The sequence below is a fragment of the Haliotis rubra genome, unplaced genomic scaffold (assembly GCF_003918875.1).
Source record: "Haliotis rubra isolate DU_JTF1 unplaced genomic scaffold, ASM391887v1 Scf829, whole genome shotgun sequence".
NCBI lineage: Eukaryota > Metazoa > Mollusca > Gastropoda > Lepetellida > Haliotidae > Haliotis > Haliotis rubra.
The window spans coordinates 208,310-235,303 of record NW_025767556.1 but is presented as its reverse complement, the minus strand read 5'-3'; the positions used below and the strand labels follow the sequence as shown (position 1 = coordinate 235,303).

At 40.7% G+C, this 26,994-nt stretch overlaps 1 protein-coding gene across 1 annotated transcript in view; it reads left to right on the top strand.

The window, feature by feature from the left end:
• The first annotated feature begins 826 nt into the window (after positions 1 to 826).
• LOC124262238 (platelet-derived growth factor subunit B-like) overlaps positions 827 to 26,994 on the top strand; it is a 75,311-nt gene continuing 49,143 nt past the window's right edge. Inside the window, exons 1-2 of the transcript XR_006894529.1 lie at positions 827 to 871; positions 10,027 to 10,727. The gene's annotated coding sequence lies outside the window, so the exon portion shown is untranslated. The remainder of the gene's footprint in view (positions 872 to 10,026; positions 10,728 to 26,994) is intronic.

Genomic DNA, 26,994 nt, shown 5'->3' with positions numbered 1-26,994 from the left:
AAGACTTCCTAATTGTTCTCGGCAATAGAAAACACTCTCTGATATGCGATGAGAAATATATCCCGAAAATAATCCTGAGAAATATATGTCCATTGTACTACATCACTAACGTTCGTTTAAGAATCAATACGGAATAGTTACATGCCAGCCGTTCGCGAAAAGAAACGTTGCTCACTCATAGTTCGATATTCTGAAGTTACATTTTATGCACTCAGTGCTGGCTAAACCCTGCATCGCCTCAACGTTGTATGGAGCTTTCACGCTCACCTGCTCTTACATTGATCGCTGTCGAAGATTGATCGTCAGTTGTCTGAATGTTGTGTGACGCAGGTGTGCAGAAAATCAAAATCGTCTCTTTTAACAGGAAAGACTCCTATATAGGACTCCTGAGCATGACTTGTGTCCTGTAGCGAATTTATAGACATCCTAGCTTATGTAACAAAACAATGATGCATTCACGTTCTCAAGCTTCATAAAGCCTTTCTCGTTAAGGGGTTAAACTTTCATAACGCTTTTCTCTTGGCCTGGAACAAAGTACATATATTTTTCTTTTATATAATGTCAAATTACAACTTCATTGAGTTAAACCAATATTCATTTCCATTGGAGAAAAATGTATGAAAATTCGAACGACTATCGGTTTTAATTAAAACCAATACTTGAAACGATTGAACACCCACCCATGTAGAGCCCCATCAATTGACAGGTAATGCTTAAATTTTTGTGACCAGTGTTGCATCACTCCTTCTGAGATGTCTAGCGTGTTTTGCACGTATATGCAGGCGGTTGCATCATACTTCAATGTTATATGCACGGTGTAGAATGTTGAAGTGGCATACATCGTGAAGGCTCCCCAGGTACCGGTTGACAGGTAGGCCGATGTCTGTTCCGGTCGTGTTGATATATTATACACGCTGTGCTTGCATCATCATCAAATTATTAATAAGCATCTCATGCTTATGCTAATTTACCATGTGACGTAGTGATGTTTAATATTCTGAGTGGTTGGTTCTCATTGTTTCCGTCTTTGGCGTAATTTGTCTGTTACAAAAGGAGATACTTCAGGTATTTTGATTGAAATATCGAACCATGACTATTGATTTAACAGAGATTGACATATGGTTGTTGATTTTGATGAAATTTTGTTACGAAAATGTTTAGATTGTATTTCACATTTGCACTTCTGGATGTTGGGTAATGAACAGCAAAACTTGAATTATCCAGACCCTGTTAATCCGAACTCATCTTTTAACACACCTTGTAACATCTGGTTAAGTTTGCTGTCATCAGGTTTTCCTTGCATCAGCTGCTTCATCTATTTTGATGTAAGTCTGTGTGGTGATCGGGTAATCTTTAGTTTACCATTTATTGAATCCGGGCATTGATTTTACTGGTCACCTGTTAAACAGGAAAGTATTTATCTGCTTTCACAGTTTATACAGGCATTGGTTTTACTGGTCACCTGTTAAAAAGGACAGTATTATTAGCTTTCACAGTTAATCCAGGCATTGGTTTTACTGGTCACCCCTAGTGTACAGTACACAACCCTGTGCACTCAAAAGAACCCACGAATCCGTTGGTATATGACCAGATGGTGGTCACATGAATGCGTGCAAACGCCTAGTGCGGGAACATCAACGTGCAGTAAACGTGGACAAAGTACTGTGACTATGTGTCCCAGTCCACCCAACTGTGAATGGGTACCAAGTAAGGATAGGAAAGCCGCAATAACTCGGTGCGCCCAGTGGCTGCAAGAGTTGTTTGATCCCCATTTAGTTCCGAATGATAATACGATGTGCCGCCGAGATTGACATCCAACGATGGTGAGTTGGGTCATCCTGTATAATTCAGCCCCAGACACTTTACAAACAATACTTTGACATGATTTGTGAAACTTTGTTGCCAAAAGAAATGTTTACACGGGACATTTTCATGGTTTTCTGCCAATTCAGGCTTATATTTGACGTGTTACTTTTCAGACCCGAATGTGTCTTGAAATGAATAATCTGTGATATTGTTTTATCAGTGCACCCCGAATCGTGACAGTAGTAACCAAAAGAACGACTTGATTATGCATGATTTATCTATTTTAACGATGTATGTCAAGTCAGTAAATATCTGAAACTTCTCAGAATCGAGTTTATGAAAACATTCTTTGAACGTGTTTCACTGAAAGCCCATCCTTATTACATGGCCTTTATTTGGAAACTGGCTGATGTTGATGCGGATATACTGATGAAACTACCCCGGGTATGTTGTCATAATGTATTCAGTATGTCTTCATCCCACATGTGCCTGTATCGGAAATCCTGTCAGAACATAAGGGTGACCTATTGGTCTCATGGTCAAGAGTTAAGTCCCCCTGCAACCAGGATCTGGTGGGATTTTCTTCCCAATTTTGGTCATGCATTGATACTGCTGTTGATTTATGTTGATTAAACATTCCAGATGTCGAGGCGGTTGGGGCAGCCTAGTGGTTAAAACGTTCGCTCGTCACGCCGAAGTCCTAGGTTCGATTCCCTACATGGGTACAATGTGTGAAACCCTTTCTGTCGTCCCCCGCTGTGATATTGCTGGAACATTGCTAACAGCGGCGTAAAACTAAACTCACTCACCATCTGACATAATTCACCACCGTAATGCGTCCCGTATTAATTACTTTATATAACTATTACAAGAAGCTAATATCTCTTCCAATTTTGGTATTTTTAAAAGTTATCCCTACTATTTAAGAACATAATGTTATCAACCCCCATTGCAGTTCTTGTCCTTGCTATCTTATCAACACTGCGTGATCAAAAACCGAATCCTACTTAGATTTTTTCATGAAATCCTCTTACAAAGATGAAATATTGTGTCATTAAAATATCTTACCAAATAACCTTAAGTGTGTTCTTTGTACACTTTACAAAAGCGTACAGTTTTCTGAACCCTCTAAAATTTGTATTAGCCAACTGCAAAAGAAATATTCTTGGGTCAAGTATATCATATTACTGTAGCTTGGTAAAGAATGTGGTCTTCCATATCACTTGCACAGTGGTGGATATTTTTTAAAGTTAAAACTGCAATCTCCTTCAGTTTTCATGTACGTTACCGCCAATGAGGTATATCGTTGACATCATCAACAACGTTTGCAAATGTCGTTGTCGTAGGACATGCCTTTTTAATAATACCTCCTGATAAGAAATCAATATTGGGAAACTTATTTTCATCAGTTTATGCATGTGCTAAACCTATTGTAGATTTCTCTTCATATCAAAATATCATAATCATTAAACAAACTACTCTCAACGTCTGTTGATATTCCCATTACGTTTTGTCACCAAGGCATATTTTTATTATTGTTATTTTTTCTATTCCTTTTCCCTCAAACTAAAAATGTGCAAAGGCGATTAGTGCTAAGTGATAAGCAGTCTTAATGCTTTTAATCCACGGGAGACAACGACGAGTGGAGATTTGCACTCCAGTTGACTAGACGCCCCCAGGGAAGGAATGTCACCTGTGACAGTAATTCAATATGGCCGTCTGACATGGCGATTCTCACTACGCATGCGTAGAGATTTGAGGATAGTGCTTCATGTTCGAACCCGTTCTGTGCGATCTTCTGCTTGAAAGCGATATTTTGTTTTCGTCGAGGTTTAAGTGTTATTTTACACTCGCCTAATGCTGATTTTCCACTCGGTTTAACGCTATGGCTTCCATCGTGACTGGACGTACCTGTGACAATAACATTCTGCCATGTGCACACGAACATGTGAGAGGCTTAAGGGACCCAGGGCGACGACAGGTATTAATGCGATAATGAAAAGCAAGATGTTAACATATTTTAATAGTCGAGATTTCTGAAAGCACCATGAAAAACTGTGTACCTGCTAAGTGCACGATGCTGTCATAACGATTGTAAATGTTTCACAACAACAAGTACCTCTATTATTTCAAATATGACACATGTCATCGGTTCCCAATTGCGCAGTACGATGCTCATGCTGTTGATCACTGGATTGTCTGGTCCAGACTCGATTATTTACAGACCGCCGCCATATAGCTGGAATATTGCTGAGTGCGGCGTAAAACTAAACTCACTCACTGCTGCTGCTGTTGCCACTGTTTCTGTTCCTACTTCTACTACTAGAACCAGTACTACCAGTAAAGATCCAGGTAAGAATTGGTCTTCAGCAACCCATGCTTGTCGTAAATTCACGAATAACGGGATCCGGTAGTCAGCCCAGCTGGTTAGGTATGCATGTCAACGTATCTAATTGCGTATATCGATGCTCATGATTTCAATCACTAGTTGTCTGGTCTAAACTCTGTTATCTACAGACTGTCGTCACTCAGTCGGAATATTCATGAGCGCGGGGTTAGACAACAAACTATAGACTCACGTTTAGTCCCTGAATACATATAAATTTGATAGTAGCAAATAAACCCATTTAAATTGAAAAGGAGCCCCAGTGAGACCAGAGAACCTGAGAAAATCTAGACTTGCTTTAGTTAGGGCTTTAGCATTGCAGGGAGGGCAAAGCATCGAGGAAATTAATATGGTTCAGGGACTGTGAGACAGACTAAACAAAATACTGCTACTACTCCTACTACTGCACCAACTACTATTAAGACAAGAACGACGACTACTACCACCGCTACTGTTCCCACTTCTACGAATGCTACCGCTTATAGCAGTAACAAAATATAAAACAATAAATAAAAATAAGAATAATCGTTTTCTGACATCTATAACACAAACTAGTACCTAGCTACCCGACTCTTGCACATAGCTCTGATTATGACTTTAGCTCTGTGAACACCATGCCGTTCTCGTAGGTTTTTTATCTGAAATGAAGCAAATTAGCGTACAAAAAACAACCGCACAACTGTAAACATTAAGTAGTGTTATCGCGCCGAGGTGAGGGGCCGGTGGCACACAGCCACATATATACCAGATCCCCGTGTATCTGAGAACTGTGCAGCTGGGCATAAACGCCCAGTAGCCGTCTGTGCATATATAGGATATACCAGTGCAGTGCAGTTCCACTGAGACATTGATGGGGCGGTGGGGTGGCCTAGTGGTTAAAGTGTCCGTTCGTCACGCCGTAGACACGCGTTCGATTCCCCAAATGTGTGGTGTTTCCAACCGTGATACTGCTGGAATATTGCTAAACGCGGCGTAAAACTAAACTCACTCACTCACTCACTCATTGAGACACTGATGGACGATTCTGACTGATACACACACCTAACCCTGACACGGGGGCACCTTTCCTACTGGATCTCCAGGTTTTCTGAATGTGGTGATGTTTGTGGGGTTGGTATTGGCAGTTAATGGAAACTAATTTTCTGCTGACACAAAATCTCTCCTCTACTAGTGTATAATGATAATTATAATAATAATAATAATGCAGAAGGCTGCAGTGTTGGGGAGTCTTCATATTCTCCGGAAAGTTCTTGGTGGGTTCGACTAGGCAGCGTTTCCTGGGAGAAGTCCCATTCGCCGTCTGGGCTACGTGTAGAGGGGGCAAGGGCCCTGAGCTCAGATGAGCCTTACCAGCCTGACTGTGCCAGGATCACCCGAACCCTCTCTGCTGCATACAATCTTTAATCTGTAAAACATAATAATAATAATAATAAAAATAATAATAATAATAATGAACATAATCTGTAAAACATAATAATAATGATGATGATGATGATAATAATGGTGATGATGGTGGTGGTGGTGGTGATGCTGCTGCTGCTGATAATGATGATGATGATGATGACGATGACGATGACGATGATGACGACGACGATGATGATGATGGTGGTGGTGGTGGTGGTGATCACGACAACAACTACAACTACAACAACAACAACAAAGGAATCTATATTCTAAATAATCTACCCAGACAGTTCATTTCAAGGAATAACAGTTTCAGCAGCAGGTAGTGTCTCAGAAATATGTTCAAAACAGTTTCAGCAACTTTTGAACATCCCTGTTTATGATTTATAAGAACACGAATCGTGATACTTCATGGCAACAATATACATCTGAAATGTGTTATCGTAAACTCCCTGGTGTTCTTGAACACAAATAGACATATAGCTGTAGATCCTCGTAAAGCAGGGAATGCCATACCCACAGTGCGTTAATCATGGGCTCATTTGGGCGAATTAAGAAATATTTGACATATGAGTTTTGAAAGTTGAAACTCTCAAGAGTTTGATAACCTGGTAGAGGGCTATCTCCTTGAGTAACAGGAATACTTATTTCCAGAGCCAACATAAGCAAACGTGGGGCGGTTGTGGTAATGCAATTGTGACCGTGTGTTATCAGAAAAGGAAGCGTACAGAATTATGATGGTAATGACAGTGGTGAAGGTGGGTTGTTACTGGATTTGAGTGTCGACTGTCGTCAAACTTGCAGGGTTTGGTATGTTGTGGTTTGGGGTGTTAAGCAATGTTAAGCAATGTTAAGCCATGTTAAGCCATGTTAAGCCATGCCGTGGCATGGTGTGCTGAGTTCTGCTGTGCTGTGCAATACTTCTGTGAAATGAGGGCCTAATACATACCGTTATTAGTGTGTTTACATTTCTGCAAGATCAGTCGCTGTAAACGTTACCTCCGGCACAGAGGGTATATTTAAGTCTGTATTACTACGCTACTTTGCCAACGTTGGATGCTGGTACCACAAAGAGCCTGATACCCGGGCTTTTCCATGTCTCTGTTTTTACAGGGTCTGTATTATGTCCTTGATGCTGGACTTTACCATGTCTCTGTTTATGTAGGGTCTGGACTTTGTCCTTGATTTTGGGCTTGTCCATGTCTCTGTTTATACAGGGCCTAAACTATGTCCTTGATACTGGCCTTTACCGTGTCTCTGTTTATACAGGGTCTGCACTATGTTCTTGATGCTTGGTTTTACCATATCTCTGTTTATACAGGGTCTGTATTATGTCCTTGGTGCTGGACTTTACCATGACTATACTGTGTCCTTGTACTGGGCTTGACCGTCTCTGTGTTTATGCAGGGCCTATACCATGTCCTTGACGCTGGGCTTTACCGTGTCTCTGTTTGTAAAAGGTCTGTACTACGACCTTGATGTTGGGCTTCCCGTTGTCTCTGTTTATACAGGGTCTATACCATGTCCTTTATGCTTGGTTTTACCATATCTCTGCTTATACAGGGTCTGTGTTATGTCCTTGGTGCTGGACTTTACAAAGTCTCTGTTTATACAGGGTCTATGCTATGTCCCTGTACTGGGCTTTACCGTCTCTGTGTTTATACAGGGCCTATACTATGTCCTTGATACTGGGCTGTACCGTGTCTCTGTTTATACAGGGTCTGTACTATGTCCTTGGTGTTGGGTTTTACCGTGTCTCTGTTTATACAGGGTATATACTATGTCCTTGATGTTGGGCTTCACCATGTTTCTGTTTATATAGGGTCTATACTATGTCCTTGATGTTGGGCTTCACCATGTCTCTGTTTATATAGGGTCTATACTGTGTCTTTGATGCTGAGCTTCACCATGTTTCTGGTGATACAGGGTCTATACTGTGTCCTTGATGTTCGGTTTTACCGTGGATCTGTTTATACATGGTCTATACTATGTCCTTGATGTTGGGCTTCACCATGTTTCTGTTTATATAGGGTCTATACTATGTCCTTGATGTTGGGCTTCACCATGTCTCTGTTTATATAGGGTCTATACTGTGTCTTTGATGCTGAGCTTCACCATGTCTCTGTTTAAACAGGATCTATACCATGTCCTTGATGCTGGGCTTTACCGTGTATCTGTTTATACAGGGCCTATACTATGTCCTTGATACTGGCCTTTACCGTGTCTCTGATTATACAGGGTCTGCACTTTGTTATTGATGCTTGGTGTACTATATTTCTGTTTATACAGGGTCTGTATTATGTCCTTGATGCTGGACTTTATCATGTCTAGACTGTGTCCTTGTACTGGGCTTTACCGTCTCTGTGTTTATGTCGGGGCTATACCATGTCCTTGACGCTGGGCTTTACCGTGTCTCTGTTTGTATAGGGTCTATACTATGTCCTTGATTTTACCATATCTCTGCTTATACAGGGTCTGTATGATGTCCGTGGTGCTGGACTTTACCATGTCTCTGTTTATACAGGGTCTATACTATGTCCTTGCACTGGGTTTTACCGTGTCTGTGTTTATACGGGGCCTATACTATGTCCTTGATACTGGGCTGTACCGTGTCTCTGTTTATACAGGGTCTGTACTATGTCCTTGATGTTGGGTTATATCGTGTCTCTGTTTATACAGGGTCTATACTGTGTCCTTGATGCTGGGCTTCACCATGTTTCTGGTTATACAGGGTCTGTACTATGTCCTTGATGTTGGGTTATATCGTGTCTCTGTTTATATAGGGTCTATACTATGTCCTTGATGTTGGGCTTCACCATGTTTCTGGTTATACAGGGTCTATACCGTGTCCTTGGTGTTGGGCTTCACCACGTCTCTCTTTAAACAGGGTCTATACTGTGTCCTTGATGTTGGTTATATCGCGTGTCTGTTTATACAGGGTCTATACTATGTTCTTGATGTTGGGCTTCACCACGTCTCTGTTTATACAGGGTCTATACTGTGTTCTTGATGCTGGGCTTCACCATGTTTCTGTTTATACAGGGTCTATACTGTGTCCTTGATGTTGGGCTTCACCACGTCTCTGTTTATACAGGGTCTATACTGTGTCCTTGATGTTGGGCTTCACCACGTCTCTGTTTATACAGGGTCTATACTGTGTCCTTGATGTTGGGCTTCACCATGTTTCTTGTTATACAAGATCTATACCATGTCCCTGATGTTGGGCTTCACCATGTCTCTGTTTATATAGGTTTTGCATACAGGGTTAAATTCTACTCCGCTTAAATCGGATTCTAAAGAATCACCAATATCAGTACGTTATATCGTTATTCATTCCAGAAAAATGGTGTTGACATTGTATTCGTCTCAACCGAATATTCGATACATACGACTTCGCTATATCAGAGTTGATCGAAATGCTCGCATGCCGTTATTCTTTCGAGAAGAAAAGGTACTGACATTGTATTCGTCTCAACCGAATATTCAATACATACGACTTCGTTATATCAGAGTTGATCGAAATGCTTGCATATCGCTATTCATTCAAGAAAAATGGTATGTGCATTGGAATCGTCTCAATCGAATATTGATACAACCGACTTTGTTATATCAGAGTTGATCGTAATGTTTAGCCAATGAAAACCCTTTCTGCTCCAGGGCACTCATATTGCACTATTAACAATACTTAATGCACCATTGCAGTTCAAATGTACTGAGACGAGAAACCTCATCGCCAAATGAATACCAGGCAAGATAACCAACTCTGTTCCACAAACCCGCAGACCTTTCATACCCTTTGGTCGAAATGTCACCACGCTGAACTAAACGTTTTACAGTGTACAAGGTCTTTTTTACAACAATTGTCACGATCCATTCTACAAAATGTGGATTTAGGATCGTTGGGTAAATGAAGAATGCTGTATACGCGCAGTCAGATGAGAAGACGCTCTTCGGACTGTACAGCAGCGGGCTATTAGTTAACGCTGATGTAAGGGGCTAGTGGTCCGTGCTAGCGATATGCGACGTTTGTTTTACCACAGGCTCGCTCTATGATTTAGCACATTTTGTCAAAGCTGACAGCTGCTGGTCCGTCAGAGTCATTGCTTTGACTAAATTGTCCTCAGCTCCTCCTGTAGGAACAGACATGATAGATGTATGAACGTTTTTCTCAGTGATTCAATCAAAGTAATGGATACGGTGACTACACTTACTCTGTCTCGGGAAGGTAAACAACAGAGACAGATTAAATTCTCGTGTACACAACATTGAAACAATTTTTGTTCCAGGGCAAAATGACAACCCTCGTGAGCCTGTATTATTTTCTGTAGACTTTTTTCACTTTTATATCTCCAAGTGGCTTATCGTTCGAGCATTGGCCCTGGCTCTTTTTTCCATGCAGATAAGTGAGGGTATCTTTTTACCTCTTTCAGGCGACCCCTTATGCCATGCGCACGCGACTGGGATTCCATAGCAGACGACACACAACGGATATATACCGAGAAAGTGAAGTGGCTACAACTCTTCAAGGATTGAAACGGGCGAAGGAGTTATGAAATTTGCTGTGAGCTTTGGTTGTGAGAAAAAGATCTGGAAGAGATTTCTTTTGGTGTAAACAAAGTGCATATATATTCTGTGTGTTCGAAATGTTATTGAATTGGGACAGAAATATATATTTGAAAAGTGGTCACATGACGAGATGAGTTGACGAGACGATGGATGCCGGTGCTATATAATATGGGAATTGATATCACTCGAGCAATTGGAAATGTTCGCTGGGAGTGGACGCACTTGCCAGTTTAGCAGCGTGCTTTTCAAGGAAATATTGGAATTGGTTAACTTTGTTTTATTTATTGGGAAAGGTGGATTGGTGCAATAAACGCGAATACTGTAATTTATTCTTCGGGTGGATATTACCGACAATCCCTGTGTGGAGTATGGGAGTTATAAGAAATACATATGAAGAGGAGTCGGACATAGTGATCCCTGTGAACGAGCCTTACAATAGTGATTGTATCATACCAATGGAAAGTGTATACGACCGACTGCGCCCCCCACCCCCATCATGTGGGTGTGGCACGCGCCCAACAACAACATGTGATAGAGAGTCTTCCCCAGCACGGAGCAATTCCTGGTAAGTAGTTTTTTCTTAAATATATTAATATTAGTTTGACATATATACATCCCTTTTACAGAATGTTTTATTCATTTATCAAATTGAATATTGAATCCAATTATGATTCGTTAATTTACTTTGTTCACTTTTATAAGACACATTTATTAACGTTCCTATTTGAATATTATTCATATGTTATCTTACAACCATGTTATATTAATTGCTCATTTAAACAGTTATTCATTCTCCATCTGTGTAATCGCTAATCCTCTTCCATGGGCCTTGACTATGCATGAATATTTCATTTCATTACGCTGGAATATGTACGATGACATGTCTGCTTTTGCACGTAAAAAATCGATGACAGTGACCTAGCTGCGTGAAATCCTACCCATGTGTTTACTAGGGCATTTATGACGAATTAGACATATTCACAAGCATACGTTACATGCACTGCTTGTCAATAACAGCGTGGCCAAAGTTGGTTTATATACAGGCCCGTGTAAAAAACACTGATAACAGTGGCGACACTTTAGACATTTTCACGTACATTTCAATACGTGGTGTCGTATTTCATAGCCTGCATATTAATAGCAGTGAAGGCTCGTTTAGTGTTAATTGCACAGGGCAAGGTGTATATTTCATGTTCTGAAGTTGTTAAAAAATATGCGTCTACATATCATTAGCAGTTGGGATTGTCTAGTGTTAGAAACCATCCACAAGGGTAGGTGAGTCAGCACATTTCTGAGGGAAATATGATAATATCTATGGTAAAGGAGTATTAGATACAGTGTAATTCGATGGCTGCTATGTACAACATGCATATTCACGTTTGATGTACATTGCCTAACAAAGTATGTCAATAGCAGCAGCGTTCGGCAATTTCCCAAGGATACAATACTGGGAAGATGTGATTTCATGGTTATAACAAGCACTACACATCACATGCATACATTTACACCTCAATGCTGTTCGGTTTTCGGATTTCATAGACTGCCTTGTCAATAACAGGGTTGTCGAAGCATTTCATCGGCACATCCCATGTTAATTACACGGAGAAAAATGTTGTCAGTATCGAGTTGTCAGATAGGTTAAACATGCTGCCCACTGTGATCGCTCGCCGGATAGTTGTGTTTTGTCCATCATCGCGTGTTAATGCAGCAAACGGTTACAATGCACTCGCATCGGGCTAGGTTCAAAGGATGTGCAGCACGATCATGCCAAGTGGAGATGTATGTTTCCTCCCGTTACGTGAGCTCGACTCGAACCACGGCCTCTCTAACAACAAAGCAGTTGTCAATTTCATATTCAGCAAGTATTTACGTCAAGATCGCTTTGTAGAATGCTACCTGGAGGTTCGGTAGTTTGTGTGGGGTGTTATGTATGTATCATATCACAACGGATAAAGGATTTAGGCTCTAAATCGCCATGGTTTAAATATTAAGGCACGAGATCTGTGAGTGAATGGATGTTATTTAATGCCGCAGATTGCAAAACACCGACTATATGCTGCGAGCTGTCGTAAGGGACCCCTCATAATTTATGGCTAAAGGGTTGGGGGTGGGAGGTGTGATGATGATTTTGAGGGGGGTCACCCATTTTGTCCTGGGGAGGTAGGGGGAAGGGTCATCAATTTTGTACACATGTACAATGGGCGTCAGCAATTTGTTCATACAATTCAGACAAGTAGACCACCTTTACGCCGGTTCCTTCGTCATTTTCTGACCCTACGTGTGCACTGTGGCGTGTGGACTGTTTTGTACATTTTTACACATTTCTTTGCGAGAGCAATGAAGTGTAATTTAACATGTTTACCTGAATCAGTGGCGTCCGTGTCTGAGCATCATCTCATTGTATGTGGTACATTGCTCTTTAACTTATCTTATAGACTGGTTACTGATAGGAATTGCGTGGCGTCATCTTTAATCACTGCCGTATTGACATTTCCCATATATGTACACACAAAGAAGGACTTCTTAAGGATATAAATCCTTAACGAACAAAATAAATTTTATAAATATACATTTGAACAGTTCAAACAAAAGTAAGCAAGGCACTGCATAATTTAATAACATAAGCATATGTAACAGGTAGAAGCTTTTCTGATCCTTACTTTAAGAACTCCGCACGACGTAAGTGTTTGACATTCCGTTTCGAGTATTTGCTATTTTTCTCAGAGATCTGAAGTCGGCATACTTAAAACGCACAAGCAAAACAAAGTGTTTTGCTGTAACACTAATAACCACTTGACTTGAAGAGGTCAATTTGAAGGAATAGCGTATGTACTCGGAAATAGTGCCCCTTAAACACACATTTTCTTATGCTAATTGTGACGTTTAAAGGTTTGGTGTAAATACGTGTTACTACCGAGTCGATAAGAAATCTATGTTTCTCTCGGTTGCCGTTGGGAGTGGCAGGACGAGGTTTTAGAAAGAAGTAAATGTTGTTTTATGGCAAGGCACTATTTCAAAGTGAGTGAGTGAGTGAGTGAGTGACTTTAACGTCGCGTCGACGTTATTTCAGCCATATAGTGACTCTAGATTATAGTAATATGCCATGTATAATAATTTGTCCCGTGTGGCATATTGACTACTAGCCTCAATACACCTAATGTTCATTTCGTACAGCGAAACCTTTTTAATACAAATTTACCTAAAATAATTTTGTACCATTACAAGTTTTTGTTAACGTTATTGCGCAGTACATCGGTTTAAACGTGGCTTGATGCAGGAGTGATGCAAGTCAATATTTAGAACACTGAAAGAGAAAATACTTTTGAAACTGGTCCTTAGTTTAATAATCAGGAACCTACTTAGGTGGGCAGCTTTATTGGAGAAATGTCCCGATTAATGAGATTTCGATGTAAAGGGGAACCTTATTCGACCAAAACGCATCTAGCTGTTAATGAGAGGAACGTCTACTCATGTGCACATGGATGGTATTTAATTTGGATGCCCTGGTCATCGAATCTTCGTGGGGCGGTGGGACAGCCTAGAGGTAAATATTACCCCACATGGGTAATATGTGTGAAGTCCATTTCTGGTGTCCCCCACCGTCATATTGCTGGAATATTGCTAAAAGCGGCGTAAAACTAAACTCACACACTCCTTGTCAAATAGCCTCTTTGCACCAAACCCTCTGTCAACTATACCACGGACTAACCACCTATCAAATCTTCGGATTAACGGTTCATTATAACAGAGCTTACCTCCGGATTACCGGGATTTCGCACTTGCTCGACCTCTATTTGTAATAAAGTGAGAAAAGATATATTTATCTGAGTGCTTGAGGCGTTTAAAACAGTGTGATCATTACTCCAGTTCTAATGACAATGCTAACAAGCTATTCACATGAAGGAGGAGGACCGTTAACCCAGCTCGATAAACAAAACAACAGGTGAACGGAGGTCCTTATTCCTCATCTGGTTTATTGTTTACAATACTGCATGACGTTTCAGAAAGAGTTATTCAGGCAAGATTGCGATAGCGGAGGACTTAAATATTGTTTCTCTGATACCACGTCTACGATGGCCGCCTATATATTGTTTTATCCGTTATCCAAGACGCACGTGGCACATTATACTGGCAACGTCGTACGTTTCTCCGTTTGAAACGTAAATCTTTCACAAACACCCTCTAAAGCGTAGATTCTTTTTCGAAAGAGGACGCCCAACTCGTAGATGATGTAACTGCCTGAACGGCTAGAGCGGCTGCGTGTTTGCGTGTATTTAGACCGCGAGGCATCCGGCTCGACAATCCGAAACCCTACACAACAGTTATCGAACCTATGATAAGTACTCGTCATCTAAATATGATATGCCATTTGAAAGGGTTATTAGCACGAGGCCTCTGTATTCTGGTGGGTGAGCGAGGCAATAGCGTAGGCGAGGGAAAGACCCTGTGTGGAGTTCTGGGGAGTTGTTTCGCCTGTAATACGGAGTGTTTGAAAGTAGGCTATCTTGGTTTGTCTGTGGTCTTCGACTTAACACCCACTTAAGACTTTGCGTTGGGAGTGATAGAGAAAATTTTATTTGATTCTTAGTTGATTTCGGTGAAATTTTGTTAACTCGATATTCAAGGAATCTGGAGAGTAAATCGAGTAATCCGAAGTTCGAGATAACCGGAGTGTCAAATATGACTAAGTTATGAGGTTCTAGGATTATGCAGAATTCAAACTTCAATTCGGTGGAAACTCGTAAACTCGAAGTCCAATGAACATCGAATGTTTCTCGAGTTATGGGTTGTTTATGACTACCGATACTCCAAAGTTACATCGTTTCCAACGATACACCAAAGTTACATCGTTTCCAACGATACACTGATAAATAGAATTCGGAATGACGGAATGGTTTGTGGAATCTGGCTGATACTAAATGTCATCGTCAGAATGAAAGTCTAGAATAAGCAAATATACATATTATAGAAATTGTCATACCACATTAAATGAATATTTATAGGGCCATGTTGATTGGTCAGAAAGCAAACAGCAAACCAAAAGAGAAAATGTCAGTGTGGGATGGCCTTTTAATTGCTCAACATTTAATGGAGTTAATTCCACGATACACCAACACGATTCCTTATATTGGGGCCATTGGAACTTCTGGACCGCCTAAAACGAATGGTTGCGTGCAGTGGTGACAGACGGTGTTGATCTTTACTCGTGATGTCAACCATTAGTTTGTCTGATCCAGACTCGAGTATTTACAAACTGATCTTAAAATTGGCTCATTGCCAATATAATTTACTCACTCACTTATAATATGTTTATGTAAAGGTGTGTAACGTGTTCTTAAAAACGTTGAGGGGGCATAGATAGCAAAATCGTCCAGAGTGAGTGAGTGAGTGAGTTTGGTTTTACGCCGCTTTTAGCAATATTCCAGCAACATCACGGCGAGGGACACCAGAAATGGGCTTAAAAATCGTCCAGAAGGTCGTAATTCGGTTTGTAGTGTTGAGTCCTTTTGGCAGTCTAGAACCCTCGCAAGGGTTCGAATCCGTGATCCGCCGCTTCCAGAATGATCGTAGACCTTCATTGCGTTTCTGACCTGCTCCAGTTTGGCTGGCATATCTTCATGCTGCGAAATTACTGTTTAAAGCCGCTCTCAAAGTTTTAGGTTTTCAAACGCGAATAAATACTGTTTGTTCCTGCGTCAAACACTTGATGTAGTTTTAATTATAATGTAAGGGGACAATTGCCTCAATGGGTTTTTTGAATGCAATATTTTCAATCGAAAGGTAATTCTGTCTGATTAACCGTTGACAGAATATACAAGTGCTACCCTCCTTGGAGAAATTCTTAATTCATTAATATCCATGAAGAGCAAACATTAATCTTATCTGGTATTGTGGGAATTTAGATACGAAATAGAGAATGATATACTTGATCGATTTTGGATTCATTTAATGTTATCATTTAAGCTGAAGATAAGTAAAGGATTGTGTATCTTGGAAACAGGACTGGCATCACTAAGGCCAGAGTCCCCTCGTCTGGTACTGTGCATTGAAATACTGTAATCATCCCCACGCCACTAAATCTACTTTTAATTACACGATGTTTGATGTCGCTGCCATAGTAGTTAATACCCCTGGGGTCCATGACGACATGAGATAATATCAAGTGAAGATTTATGACAGACTGCTAATTCAATTTGGCATATGTTATATACCTTAGGAAGATCGGTTGATTAGGATTTCAAATAATTGCTGATTTACGACGGTGTGATCGACGGCTTCTAGAGCTGCACTTACAGCAGACAGAGATGGTGAGATACCAGCTTGATTTAATTGTAGAAGTGAGACAGTTGGGTATGAAACAACATTGAACAGTATATGTTTATCTCACGAGTCTCCCGGGGTATTGTGTTAGGGTAGCAAAATGAACGAGTGAGTTTAGTTTCACGTCGCTTTTAGCAATATTCCAGCAATATCACTGCGGGGGACATCAGAAATGAACTTCGCACACTGTGCCCATGTGGGGAATAGAACCAGGTCTTCGACGTGACGAGCGAACGCTTTAACCACGAGGCTACTCCAACACTAATAGCAAAATGAAGCGGACCTTGGATCCACGGGCGACGCTTGGTCTTTTGAGGTCATTATAGGGATTACTTGGATTCGAACCATTCGTGACCCTTTACAGCATGAGTAAATGAGTGTGTAGGCTGTCAGATATAGTCCAGCCATAGCAGGGCAAGGGACTACAGAAATTAGCCATACACATTGCACCGATTTTAGAATCGAACCGGGTCTGTGACGGTACAAGAAAACGCTTAACCCTCTTGGCTTTCCCTCTTAAGTGTAAAATTCTGGCGCGAGATAGCTGTGTACTGAAATAAACCTAACGGTTAGGTTTTACCTAACAGTAATTTTAAGAATGTTGTTTTTCATAATAAACTCCCATAATCAACTGGTATCCCTCTCAGAGAGTTATCAGTGTAAATAACAGTGTAAATTAGAGCATCCCTTATCGACAAAGGCGGCTCGCCGTATCGATGCTGTCGTTAGCCATGTAATTATACCGTCACGGTGCTCGCTTCTTTCACCAAGGTCAACCTACACAGATTTATGCGCTATTGTATTTCAACACTTTGGTTGTTCCGGCGCACTGAATATAAACACAGTCACAAATAGGTCAGTAGTGCAGGTCTTTTGTGATATGTTGCAAGTGCAAGCCCTGTTTACATTGTGTACGTTAAGTTCAGTGTCCGCAAACCAGACTCGTTGACACTTTTGTTCAACAACATGATGCGGCCATGACTCTTATTTTGCTATTCATCGGAATGGGGCCTAGAGAATGTTTTCAAATTTCATATCCAGAATCTTTGAAATTGAGATTTAACACATTCGTGTATAAAAATATAAAGTCGTGAATCATTATCTGTTTGGGAAAGATTCTACGTGAAGAGATTCAACGCTGTAGATTTCTATTCAATCATCGATGACAGACACCGAGGCAATGGATATCCTTGTGGGCCACACATGTCGGATGATATGAATCGTTTTTAAAGCAAAGCAAATATTCAGTATTCACTGTGACTGTGCATATACACTTGAATTTGGTCCCGACAGATGCTGTTTAATTTATTATCATTCTCTAAACCGGCACGCCATCTATACCGGCATTATTTGTCGGTCCCCACGAGTGCCGGTTAGAGGGCTTCCACTGTAGTTGTTTCTGATTCACAGAACATGACACTTTTACACACACACACACTTTTACACACACACACACACAGACACACACACACACACACACAGAGAGAGAGAGCACTACTAGACTAACGCTTAGTCCCTGAATATGTATAATTTTGATAGTAACAAATAAACCCATTTAAAATGAAAAGTAGCCCCAGTGAGTTGGGAGATTCTAAATCTAGACTTGCATCATTTAGGGCTTAAGCATTGCCGGGAAAGCTAGTCAGAAGGGAAAATAGTGTGATCCAGGGACTGTGAGACAGATTAGTGCATAACGAAAAAGCCAGAAACTGACATATATTCATATGTGTCTTTTCTCCTTTCCACACAATGTAAAATATGTTTGCATGCTGTCACGGCAAAGGCTGATTTTGATGGTTAATGTGCACTGCGCTTCCTATAAAGGGTTCATTAATGCAGAATATATGCATCCTAGTTTTAACAAGCGTGCCTGAAACATGTTACATGTTCACATCAATCTATCTGTCTACATGTAGTGTAGCATGTTTGTACACAGCCGTGCAGTGTGTTATTCTTTACCCATGGCCGTGTGAATTACAGAGCTGCCCCTTTAAGAAGGCAAATAAGAAATGTATCAAGATATACATTTGACAGTGCCTGATAACCAAAGGCACTACAGCTGAGAGCAGGGCCACCTGGCGAAGGACCAGGGCCCGCAAGCCCCATACGGGAATTGTTAAACGTCAGGCGAGCATCACCTGTGGGATTTATTAGACGAAGTGCGCATTACTCATCTATGTGTATGAAATGGTAAGGTACCACCGAGGTTCCCATTTCAATATTAACTTATTGTTTCAGAGATATCTATGCAAAACAAACTCGTAAAAAGTTGGTCCCTTAATACGTGTAGATTACATTTGAGCAGGTACATTGAGTAACTCCGTGGCGATCTCATTGTGAATGTTTGTATGAGGTTTTAGAGTTTCAGGTAGGACTGAAACAAATGTAACTAACTCAAATGGTTTGTGATGGATGAATTTAGGCGTCACTTTTTTCCGATATCACGGCATCCTCACATAGAACTGATCGAAAGGGAGACTGGGACACTTTCTGTAAGTCAACCTCAGCGCTGCGTTCATCACACGCCGTGTTCGAGTGTAGGAGATGCTGTAAACAAAGCCAAAGTTGTCTTTCAGAACGGAGCTCTGTTGAGTGAATGAAATTTTACAGCTTCTCCTTAAATGTTTGCACACGCAGGCGGGTTGCATGGATTCTGGAAGTCTAGGAGCGATGAACTTCTCACAGCATGATGCATTCAAGAACGGCAGTGTCATTGATACCAGGCATATCAGAAGAGCGAGGTCTTTCTGTGTATAGTATGCACGGACTATATCATGCTGTTGTTTATATTCAGAAAAAGATAAATGTATGCAAGATAATACCGAGACTTTTCTGAGTGACCATGGAATCAGAATCTCTATATGTCTGTGCAGGTTTTGTGTGTGGTACATGCTGTTTTTACGTAGGACATTACTTTTAAAAATGATATGTTACTAATCGAGAAAGCCAGCCCGAAACCCTCGTTTTCAGGATGGTCAATTGATCATGTGATCCCTTGCGGAGACATACCATCGTCCAGATCAGACACTGTATTCAACTGGACCCGGTCCACAAAGGCATCTTAGTATTACGACTGTATTAACCCACTCTACTTAACACAGACTTAACGTGGCGCTAAATTCGCTTAGTTGAACTGGGGTAACATTGGTTCGTAAAGCATCGAACTCTGCTCTCCTATTCCAGTGTAAGATTATACCGTATATTAATGGTGGGTGGTTGAGTCGTAAGTGCTATTCTTTGTTAGGTCGAAGGTCAAGGTTCGATTCTCTGATGAGTAAATATCGCGACCTAAGCGTACCAACTATTTAACTATGAATCTGTAGTTGAGTGAAAGAGTGAATGCCGTTTCCGTCCAGTCCGATTCTCGAAAATGGTCATGGTGTAGAAACCGTTTATGGCGACCTATCAGGTTTTAGCAAATAGATGCCTCTTCGGCGGTCTAAGGTAACGTTGTCCCTTGGGCACGCCAGAAACCTATGACCGTGGGTTCGAATCCAGATCAGCCCTTTTATGTTTCTTGGTTTATCATCGCCATATCAGTGCTAGTTGCTTTTACCAAGATTAAAGTGGTGAACATCAGAGACTGAGACTCACTTGAGACTTTCTTCCACGGCGATATAACTGAAACAAGGCCAAAGCGGCGTTGAGCCCATCTCACTCACTCCTTGCCCAAAAGAAGTGCTGACGTCAAACTCTTGGTGAGAAAATCAGATCCAATCATTCTAAAGCCTTCTGGCTAAGCAGCTCAGTTCAAGAAACACTTCAACCTTTTCGAGAGTGCGTGGTCTTCGTTGACAGAAACATAAGTGTGATTACAAGGATACATAATGAGCCCATGATTTAATGAAAGTCTGAGCCTTGAGAACGTGAGGAACACTCCCAGAGCAGGACATTGTCGTCCCGGAGTAACGCGACCACTTCTATCAGTAAATAGAAGCTAGCTCCTTTACCAAATAATCGCAAAATCTGTCTCTGGCACGCTACAGAAAGGAATATTTATTGCCTTACGGCGGCATTTAAAACTACTAACTATCAGATCGAGAGTATATCGCAGTGGTCCCCGTCTCTTATAGTCTCTGAAATCATTTTGTCAGAATGGTTGGGGCCAAGGGTCAAGGGCTGGGAGATTAACTCCCCTTGTAGGTTACTATAGTCAGTAGGTTCTGAGGCTCTTCCTGGGTAACTCAATCCACAATGCAGGAGATAGGGTCTACCTTGTTAGCAGAAATTAATGAGGTTTTGTTATCCAGTGTTTAGGGTCGGAGTTGTTGTGGCCTTTGAAGGTGGATCCCTGCTGTGGACATAATGCTGTCCGTGATTTCATATCCTCTATATTTGTTACAACGCAATATTTGCGACCTCTTTAGAACTACGTCAGAACGTAGGATCCTTTTAAGAATTCAAACAAGAAACATGAAACCAGCACATAAAGGATTTTGTGGTTGATGTGGATTAAATCCGGTATTAGAGAAATCGACTCAAGTGAACCAATACGTAATTATATAGAAATAGCCTCAAACTACGTGAAACAGAATATTTGGTAACAGCTGTAGTTAAACAAAGTTAATTGTCTGTTATTAAGGACATTAATGGTAGCAAAGAGTTCATGTGAAGAAGACTGAATAAGTGGTTTAATGTAAACTATAGCTGTATAAAGCCAGCATGTTGGACATCGACTCTACCAAATAGTTGTTCATAGATCATCAACGATGTCCACTGTTTTTCTTCATTTTGGATATTGAGGAGCACCATTAAAATTCGTTCAACACCACTCCCCAAGAATTTGTTGTGGCAAGAAGCTGGTATACTGCGATACATGATGGAATCATTTTAGACCCCTTTGGTTTCTGATAAAACCGTATAATATGAACATGTTTGAAGATATTGCGTTCTAAAATGTAAATATTTTGGAGAAGAAATCATTAAGGGCGTACACACTTGTTGTTGTTGATACTATTTTTCAGATGATGCTTACGCTCTGACATATTGTCTCACTGCCAAAATTTCTTTACAAGAAGAGGCAATGTACTGGCTTGAGTAGGCATCATGTTAGGTTTGCCGTTATCGCCCGGCGTAACGGGACATCCTCAGTGACAAGACTCTTCACCGATACAATATACGTGTCATATGCTACAATAGATTCAATCTTTTGTCTCTGTTTCCTCTACTTCTTTGATGTCATAGTAGAAGATAGTAACATGAGTGACCTGCCCTTGAGACTGAATCCTGGCAATCCGATTCCAGAACAAACCCTTCATTGTTGTCTGATGGTTCTAGGGAATGGCTCAATGACTGACTGATAGTTCTTTAATGTCGAGAACGTATCTCTACCAGACAGCTGACGCATTTTTTCGGTATCAAGGTGTTACTGATAATCTACGCGATGGACAATATACCCTTTTTTCATGAAACCTGACATTTTAACAAGGTTCGTGATTAGCGATCGTTTCCCCACGGCGACCGACGGATTATAGATCTCCCACGTTTCCCTGATACAGCTGCTTATCGTAGTGTCTACTTTAATGGAAGATTATGTGTTGGTTAAACATGTCTCAGACATCAAGGATGGACTTTATCGCTTTATCATTCCCCCAGTGCTGGTTAAATGCCCACTTCGTTACTCACCGCAAGAAACCTCCCTCCTCACATATGTAAGATGAAAAAGCTGTAATATGTAATGTTATTGTGTGTTTACCTAGTAACCTTGTTGTGATACACCTAATTAGCTTTAGGTAGCTGGGCATTCATTCAACTGAATTGCTTATGTACCCTTCTTATACAAACAGGGGCGGTGGAGTAGTCTAATGGTTAAAGCGTTCGCTCGTCACGTCAAAGACTCGGGTTCGATTGTATCCATGTGAGGATCCCGTTTCTGGTGTCCCCCACGCATATTGCTGGAATATTGCTAAAAGCGGCGTAAAACCATACTCACTCACTCTTATGCAAACATGATCAGTAAATGTATTACAAAACATAATGTTTGCAGTATTACGTGTTCTATTAACCGGTTTGTTTGTTCCCACCCATACAGACAAGATCAGCTGATGCTTTAATAAATATTACGTAACAACGCATGCGCTACTATGGGTTGCCGTACACTGTCATCTTATGCGGACAAAAGTTATTGTTACATTATACATTATAATAATAATTATAAAAAGAATACATTACACAATAACAAGAGGAACACCTTTATGGATATACACCTTCTTTATTGCAGTAGATACGACGTTTCGGTGTAGATCCTAACACCGTTATCAAGCAACGAGGATCGAGGATCTACACAGAAACGTTGCATCCATTGCAATAAAGCAGTTGTCTATCCATAAAAGTGTTCCCCTTCATCATACCAGCTTCTAAATACTACTTAAAGACGAAACTTTTCAACAGTATACTTTATCAGTATTTTCAAAAGTAGTTTTCGTAGATGTGAAACATAATATATAGTCTACGTGTTCGTTTCTACAAATACCGTCATCAACCCAAAAGTTGTACTTGTCTTTGATAAAGTAAGATAACTTTTGGCATTTGACTGATTCATCGTCCTGTACAAATCCAGTTCCCCTCTTATAAAGAGAGATTGAGGGCTCTGTCTGTAAATTTCTACACAGAATGAGCGTTATACCGGATGTTGTGTTCAAGAAGTTGAACAGCGAAGGAAGTGTCATGATGTAGAGCGTCATCTCTTTTGGGCGCAAAACAGATCTTATTCATGTCTTGATAACGTAACATGTGCGTGTTATCGTAGACTCTGCAAGCACCAGCCGCCATGTCTCGGCATGGCGGTGCTAGTTCCCACACTGCACTGGTCGATACTGATTTCCTGACAAACTAGAATTTAAACGTATTGCTGTGACCGTCAAGGTCACCGGATGTCAACACAAGTGAACATCTGTTGGACCAGATAATCAGATACGTCGACGTCAAACTCAGTACATTATTAAGCTAGGCTTTCCGCGAAGAATGAACTGCCATTTCTCAAGGTCATGCATGTTATTTCCATGTGATGTTCCTGTTATTCCTGTATGATATCACTGAATGGTAGTCACGATATATATGGCTGAAATATTGCCAAAGTGACGTTAAATATTAACTCATTCACGCACTGAATGGTATTATCCATACATGGTGCATATCCTTTGTGGTTTTATCTTATATTTTTTAACCCATAGCAGGGAAATGTTCGGATAATAACATGATAAAGGGATAACTTCAGTTAGGATGTTATTTTTTCATGGCACCGTCTCCAAGTTATCCCAAGGTTTATATCAATGTTATGTCATGTGATTTCAGCATATATCAATACATTGTGTGGTGAAATGTACATTTGATCGTGACATACCCTATATACTGATATTTGTGCAAGGTATCACATCTACACATATTCCTGCGGTGAGCACGATGTACCAGCTCCTAATTCTCAACGAATCGTCGCAGGTTGTTATACATACCTCTTTATGCTTTTAACAATACAAGTACACAAAATGATTATAACTTGCATGATTCATGGTATTTTGGCTGGGTGGTCGGGTTTCACTGATGCATAGTTGAAAGTGAACTTGTTTTGTTCGTTTGTGGTTTGTTTTTAAAACTCCCTTGTCAAAGCTTCAGTTTCGAAGAATCTGCGGTCCAATACGAGGCACGCCATGCTGTTATTTGTATTGGAGCATCAGAACAAGTTGAGTTTGACGCCGCTTGAAACGTATTTCTGTTACATTCCCACGTGTTGGCTGAATGTGAGACGAGAGTACAAAGCGGTGCAGGTGATTTCGTGAAACCCATGTGTCTGAACGAGGAGCAGGTAAACCATGGAACATGATCAGGATGAGTCTGGGATTCGAACAAATGATCGCGGGATCCAAACTGGTCTAAAGTATGAAAACCTGCATAGTGAACAGCAGCGGGTAGAGCAACTTCTGAAAGTAATGATTTAACTCACTGAGAAATACGCAGTGAAGAGTAACGCATAGTCTCTGAAACCGGTCTCTACAAAAAGTTCTACATCAACGGATTCATTAATGCTATATTCATTGTTAGCGCTCAGAGCATACCTGGTGTGGAGTTTGGCGCTAAATAAATGGACACATTATTATTATTATTATTAACCAGTCTAAGTAAACTTAGGCTCAGTATTATTCGTTACACTGCTATACTGAGTCTAACAAAACCTGTGGAAGGTCGCGTCTGCTGACCTTTTCAATGGACCAATCAGAACACAGCTACCAAAATCGCGAAAGTTGACATTCGCACTACCTTTTGAACTTTTACCTCGAAAAAGTTTTGTACCCGAACGATTCCGAATACTATTTTCCGTACGATCGCTTCCGAGTGATGCACATGGAGCACGCCACAACAGTGAGTAAACAGTCGCTGAGAATAGCGTTTTGTCAGTATTCAAGGATGTCAGCTTGCGGAAATATTAGCTAATGATAGCTATGTCAACAGAAACCCAAAAGCGTATATTCTGCAGGTCATATATGTGTGTTTTATGCGGGTTTTCATTTGCTATGAGATCAGTGTTGGCGACCGGGGAAGAGAAAATCCATTTTGTAAGTCCCGCCAAACCCTAAATAATGGCCGTTGTCTGATTGGTTAAATCCGTTCGGCCGTCTCGCGTTTGACTGGACGGTCATAGGTCGCTCAAAGGTTAACTGACGCGACCGTCCACAAGGTTTTGTTAGACTCAGTATAGCAGTGTAACGAATAATACTGAGCCTAAGTTTACTTAGACTGTATTATTAACATATATAATTTTGATAGAAACATTTAAATTGAAAAGGCGCCCCAGTGAGATGGAAAATGATCCTGAGGAAATCTAGACTTGCTTCATTCAGACTTTAGCATTTCAGGGAGGGCTAGGCAGTAGGGCAAATCATGTGGTTCAGGGACTGTGAGACAGACTATACCCAGTTCTGCTCCACAAGCAGATAGTACGGTTTTGAATTGTAATCCGTGGATAATTGTTATCTGTGAGGCGGGTGCTTCTGAAATGGCAGGCCATGCTTACATCCTGTTCCATTTCTGGTTTTCAGTGATTCATTCATATACTTTTCACCGCTTCATCCGTTATAGAACCCGTTTCTTTGGATGATCGAGACTGGTTAATCTCTGGCTTTGACGTTATATATTTACATTGGGACCAGTGGTTGTGTCATCGCTTTCAGCAGATGTGGATCGAAGTTCATGTCATCAACTTTGTGGGGTCTCTCATTGGCCATCATGATGCAGTGTAAATATTGTTGTCTGCAACCCAATCTCTCCTTCACTGTCCGACCTATTTTCTGTGTGTAATGTAACAACGCTGTGACATATGTTTAAAAGTATATCACATTTCGTTAACATTGGCTGAAAATGAACTAAATCGTACTTGACAGAAACAAAAACTTGAAAAAACACCAAACTGAGCGAAACTCGAGCCTCCGTTCACGGTCCTCGAAATGTGCGTCAAAACAACAGACAATAGGAATATCGCCAACTTCAAGGTTGCTGCATGTAAACCAAACCTCAATGAAAAAATGCAATAAAACACTCTGTCAATACTTCTGTGTTTATTACTGCATGTATTTGTTTAAATCTACCGAGGCGTGTATCTAGATGACGATAGAAAGCCTTATAGGTGGTGAAAAAGAAAAATATTATTGCCATCGCAATGGTTGAAATTAGCGTAAAAGCATTCCTGAATTCAAACATAAAATACGACTTAATACAGTTTCCCATATGTTTCTAGCGCAACGTATATTTTAGATTTTATCAGTTTGATACATTGGGCGATGAGTGAAATACCGACTCACGTCTTATTGGCTTCTAACCGTAAAACAACACCTCGACAAAGGCAATTCCGTGAGACTTATCGCCAGGCGATAACACTGCTATCCTTAAACGCTGACGAAAGAAGACTGTAGATCAAATGCAACCGGTCGTTATGATAGAAGAAAACTATTAAGATGTATAGGTCCAAACGAAATCTTATCGCAAGCTTCAGTTTACCAACGCTACCTCACAGCTAATATGCTGCCTTTTGAAGTAAGACCTTTTGGCTGATCAATTTTATCGTAATACTCATTAGACAATCACATGTGTTGAAAGATAAGCCCACAGTGATACAAACATTCGTGCGTTCTTAGACACCTCAAGAAGGATAGTTGCCCCCTTGAATGAAAACCAGCTCAAGAATATTGGGGTCGGGAGATATACTACGTGCTAGAGGTTAATCTTCAAAGGGATCAATCGTCAGAGATGTCCTTCATATCCAATTTGCGGTTTAATACATAGGTGAAGCTGATTAAGACGTGTCATGGAGACTGATATATAATGCCTGTGTGTTTGTGCCACCCCTTTCAGGAACAGGTGAAATCATAAAAATTGAACGAAAACATTGATTTTACCAAGTGGTGGAATATGTTAGTGTACAAAAAATAAATGAAACAATTGGAAATGCGTGTTCAACAGTATCATCGAAAGTTGAACTTGGATTGATTGGCTTAAAGAACCTCTGTCTTCCTAGCGAGCTC